At 37.4% G+C, this 5,868-nt stretch overlaps 1 protein-coding gene across 1 annotated transcript in view; it reads left to right on the top strand.

Moving 5' to 3' along the window:
- The window catches only part of LOC109831668 (3-oxoacyl-[acyl-carrier-protein] reductase 4-like), a 23,080-nt gene extending 17,521 nt beyond the window's left edge, over positions 1-5,559 (top strand). The window contains exon 12 of the mRNA XM_020399043.1: positions 5,399-5,559. The gene's annotated coding sequence lies outside the window, so the exon portion shown is untranslated. The remainder of the gene's footprint in view (positions 1-5,398) is intronic.

The raw sequence follows: 5,868 nt of genomic DNA, 5'->3' as shown, positions 1-5,868 counted from the left end.
CACACTAGGTTCTTGCTTATTGATGACCATATATAACATGAATAAGATTTTATACAACTAAGCAAATATATAGCTTGTAGCCAACAATATTTAGCAGCAATATTGATTAGAAAAAGATCTTGCACTTCACCATTAGCAGCTAGCTAGCTAGCTAGCTAATTACATGAAAAACTTACATCACGTATATATATGACCAACATACATATAATTACAAGAATACCGATCTTGCCTAAAAACTCACCAAGTTGGGTTCACTACTAGTACCAATATAAAGAACCAAGCATATTAAAGTTCTCGTGGATGATTATTAAACTTGTCTCTACATACACATACACACATACAATTAACTAACTTACCTCATAAAATCAAGAGTCATCATCATCGTCAAGTTCCCTCCTCTGCACGCCACTACTGCTTCTGCCAGCAAGTCCAGCCTGAAAATTAATAGATTTACATTTAGAGAACTAAATTTAACAATATAAGACATATTATTAATTTACCTGTGCGCCAGCGTCTAAATCTATTTGGTGCAAAACTTCTCCAAATAATTCAGCTGAAATCTTCCCGGACAAGCATAAAACGATGTGTCTAAAAACATCGTCGCTAGTAGGGGATGGAGGCAAATCTGAACACATAGCCGTTATATTTTCTGCATGAGTAATGTAGGGTCGATCTTACCGCGCAGATAACGGTTGACGCGCATAATTGTAGAAGTGGTGTGAGTTCTGTTTGATGATGTAGTCGCAGTCGAGGTTGTCGAGGATGCCGTGGAGGATTTTCTGGAGGTACCCCGCTGAGCTCCAACCCCATCAATTATTATACCCCATCACATTCATTGCAATGGCATTACTTTCCTCTCTTGACAAAACATGAGGGTCATCAGCAGCTTCTTGGGTAGCACGTAGTGCTGCATCCTTCGACGCGGCATCAATATTCTCCTAAATCACATACAGAAAATAGATATATATTGAATTGGCAAATAATGATTTCAAGTTACAAAAGTTAGAACTCCTAATTAATGAAATGTACAACAACGTAATAGTTATTAATTTATATTTGTTGAAAAATAATTACCACCAACACCATGTTTTCTTTAATCTTCTCTTCATCTTTATATGTTGAGTGAAATGTGCCGTAAGCTAACTTTGCCTTCAAATTGATCGGCATTATCGGCTTCCCCTACAAAATATAATAGGAAATGTCGAAGAGTTTGGCCAAATTGAAGGTGTTAGCATGTGAATACATCAACTTTAAATATTATACCGTGTCTCGACAATATCTATACTCAAGGTTGGCAAAGGAAATCGATCCCAAGTGGTGGTCAAGCTTGCGCTTGCTATGTCGGTTCGTCGAGCCCTTCTTAGATTTATCCTACAAAAATTACGCGTGTTAAAAATAAATTGTATTTACAATATGCTCATGTAAAAATCCTGATAATGTACTCATACCTGTGCGGACTCGGTATCCCAATAAAAAAGAAGAGCCGTGAAATGATCGAGATCCACCCTCTCATCGAGATTTAGAATTCTCTGCCAGTCTTGGGTATATTTATCATATGTTGATATCTTCAGCTCATGTCGCCACTGTTTGAGCACGGCCTCAACTTTGATATTGAAAACATAGTGCCACGCCCTAGGGTAGTCCTCAAGACAATAGTGTTTCTACAATTTTGCATGTAAAAATATAAGATATCTAAGCATTTTGTAAACGTATTCTATATCAAAAAAAAATTAAAGAAGTAATGAATGAATACCATCAACTCTCTCCATATATCCTCGTATGCGGACCATGGAAGCTCCTTGAATTTGAAGTACGGGTTTATGACTTGAGCCCGCCGTACTAAAACGCCGATGTAGTTATTAAATTTTTTTGACCACGGGCCGATCGGCAAGTTATCAACCCACTGAAGAATTCCCCGAAAGCCTCTCGGTGCCTGTTTGGAATCAGGCTTGCTTCCACCACGTCCTCCCGGTCCAGTTGCATCTCGCTTTGCCCCTACATTGACAACAGAAGTTACGTGATGAAAAGGCGAAAACAATGGGACAAAATTATTTAACGTACCACTCGCCACTTCTCTATCCCTTGCTTCAGTTGCAAGTTTCTTTCTAACGGTCATCATAAGCTTTAGTTCATCTAGCCTTTTGAGTGCAAGTGGATGATACTTCAAAGCATTAGTCTTTGATATGATCGACTCTAGAGGCAATGGTAGATGGGGGATGTCAGGGGTCCACAAACGCAACTCGGCCCCCTGCGTATCATGCGAAGACGATGGTGTCCAAGAACCCTCTACAATGATTAAAGAAGATAATCAATACGAGAAAATTGAAGGATCATTATATTGAGATGCAAAGCAAAAATAAATATATTGCGACACCATTACCTTCAGTGTGGGAGGACTCTGCATGTGAATCAGTGGCTCCGGGTGAAGAAAAATCAATGCCTGCCAAATTATCTATGTAAATAAAAATTAATATTGCTAACATACAATAGATTTTAAATACAAAAGCTGGACTTTAAATATGATTGGATAAATATTACAAACACATATATGATTAATACCTATATGAGGCGAGAATGCTAGAGTTGTGTCCCGTAGACGACCCGATAATTCCGCATCATCTACTCACATAAAAACAACTTAGCCTAAATGATGTTTCATATATCTACTTTGAGTTGTAAAAGATAATTGAAATTCAAACCTATATCTGTATGTGATGAAATGTGTGCCTCCTGAAGCTGTCCTGAGCCTAGGGCCTCCTGAAGCTGTTCTGAGCCTAGGCTCGTAGATCGTGACCGATCACGCGATCGATCGAATAACCTCGAGTTCTTCATCTGTAACATGGAATTAGCAGAGTTCAATATGAAATATTTGCCTAATAATTCACAAGATAAACATTTACTGCAATTAAACATTTAAATAACATACATAATATACCTTCTACAACTTGCTATTTTCGTATTGAACGAGGTATTGTTTGTATCATTCGGGCTATATTTAACGTTGCCTGCTTTCGTCTACTAGTAGTTGATTCTAGTTGCACATCTGCCTCTGGTTCTCTATCCCCGTCTAAAATTGGGTTGTCAGCCTGAATCTCCGCATCTGTCATATCAAGCATGACATTCTGAGGGTAAGAGAAATTCTGCCAAATATCATCAGAAGAACCAATTGGTTCATTGTCCTCATCACTATCGGCGTTATTATTAGGGAGGACAACCGATCTTGGCTCCTTGTATAGCACGACCCAATCGGCGGCAACCCTTGGATCTTTCACATAGAAGCACTGGTCCGCCTGTTCTGCGAATATGAACTTCTCATCTAGGTATATCTCTTTGTCGAGGTTTACTAGTGTAAACCCATAATGATCCTTGCGCGGTTTGGCAGGACTCCAGCGAACCTTAAACATGCAATAATTACGCTGATTTTTTTTACCATAGCCGTAAATTATCTCTACAATATCTTCCAACTGGCCATAATATAAGATGTCAGCTTCAACTGGGTTTTGATCTCTTATGCTAGAAAAACATTCTTGAGCAAAACAGACCATGACCCCACTATTTTGCGTTACCCTCTTATCATCGGTCGCCACTGTTTTAAACTTATACCCATTAATGATGTGTTCACTATATCGTCTCACTTCATAGTAAGGACATTGTGTGTGAACTAAAATATCTTCAGAGATTACGGCACCAGCAAGAACGTCTTTATCAACCTAATTCAAGCATCAATTGAATAAAATAATCTCCGAGTTTGCTTAAAAATTTAAAAATAAAAAATACAATACTACTTCTACGCTACTTACATCGGTTCTGAACCAATTAGGAAAATCTTTGATGTCTTTTTTTTGGATATCATGTGCTGCATTCCCATTTCTATTATAATATAAAGTGAACGATCAATTTCGAGTAGGAAAATTTACCTCTTACCCAAATTTGACTCGTTCATCTAATATTATAACCTCAAAGAATTGGCTGTAATTATTGGACGGGAGTCTAGGGTTAACGTTATATTTTTTACCTAAATTGGATATATAACACATTATTATATAATATTGCGTTATATATCACTCTATTTTTTTAAAACCTTTTCTTCCAAACTCACATTTTCAAATCACAAGCCTATATAATCATATTTGTACAATTCAAATCACAAACTGTATGATAAACATGAGAGCCTTGTGGGCTTAACTAGCTAAACAAGATAACAGAAATAGAAGTTGCCAATGATATACACCCATGGCTACTTATAAACATCAAAATCATATGCAACCCATGGCTTAACTGTCAAGAATGGATCTTTAATACATCCATCATGATGAGTTACATTTACAGTGTCTTGTTACTCTTTTATCAGCCTTTCTTCTCAAATTTCCAAACATCTATTCACTGCAAAGCTACTGTGCACGGTAGATGAGCATAGTAATAATATAATTGTACTACGCTTTTGATTGTTACGCTTGAGATATAGTTTGAAAATATCATCCAGATTAAAAGTACTCCCTGTAAATAACTCCTTGTAACTAGTGAAAGTATGGATCAACAACATCGTGGATGCGCTAATTTTTCTTACTGTGGCCGAATAGAGAAAAACAAAATTTTGGATGAGAATTTGTTCACTGTTGAATTTTTTTTTTTCATTGACTGGGATGAACATAACCCTAAAATTGCCGCACAATGAACAAATTTTTGAAAGGAGTCTTAAGTGATATAGGATTTCCAATTTTACTAGTCGAATTTTGAGGGGGGATGAGGATGTTTTAATTGAAAACAAGGTTGAACCAAAAGACAATTTACTAATTTATACCAAAATCTGAAGATTTGAGTCATAGGAAAAGGAATAAAGTACACAGGAGTCTCCGTTTGAAAGTTCGAAACATCATAAGTTCTTTCGAAAGAAATTAAAGAAAAACCCAAGGTCTAGGAACTCACGACGAGGTCGGGCGACGACCGATGCGACCAAGGGCTAGGAACTCACGGCGAGGTCGGGCGACGAAGGGATGCGACGACCGATGCGACCAAGACGGCGAGGTCGGGCGACGAAGGCGGCGTGGACGGGACTCGAAGGATTTGGGGTTTCGTCTTTGAAATGAGAATTTGGGCATTTGGTGTCCAGGTCTGGGGTTTTCCACTTTTTAAATTGAACCGATTATCCTAGACGGAAATTTCCGTCTAGGATAGTATCCTAGACGGAAATTTCCGTCTAGGATAATCGGAAAAATTCAAAAAAAATTTAAAAAATATTTCCGTCTACAATACTTTTCTAGACGGAAATTTCCGTCTAGAATAGTTTATTATAGACGGAAATTTATCGACGGTTTAATTCCGTCTAGTATAGAATATCCCAGACGGAAAATTTTCCGTCTGGGATATTCCGTCTGCGATATTTCATTTTCTACTAGTGTCTAATTTCTTCGGCCTCTGATAGATTCTTTCAGTTTGAAATTGTGTGTGAGCTTCTGTAACTTGCCATGATCAACTTGCTTGCATGTTTTTTATGCTCGTGACATTAGCATGGAAGTATCTATGTGCATTTCTTGTTCAATGTATACGTTGCTCAAGGTCTATTTGGTGTACATACATGCTAGAGTATGCCTTTCCAAGTTTATTTCCTGCATTTCTTACAGGAGATATATACCGGAACTATCAAAGAAAATTGTGAGTCATCATAAATTCTACTTTTTTTGTTTGTGGGAGTACAGAAGTAGTATAAGTTTTGTGGTATCACTACTCTTGGTCTTAATCTAGAAAGCTAAACCCTTTTACAAATCAATTTCTAGTAAACCTCAAATGCTTTACATATAACCAGCTTATTGCTTTAGACTATTCATTTGGTGCCTTTGGTGCATAGATAAGATCCTTTCCAAAACTTTG

Source organism: Asparagus officinalis, chromosome 2, assembly GCF_001876935.1.
Source record: "Asparagus officinalis chromosome 2, Aspof.V1, whole genome shotgun sequence".
NCBI classification, from domain to species: domain Eukaryota; kingdom Viridiplantae; phylum Streptophyta; class Magnoliopsida; order Asparagales; family Asparagaceae; genus Asparagus; species Asparagus officinalis.
This window is presented reverse-complemented; position numbering and strand designations above follow the sequence as displayed.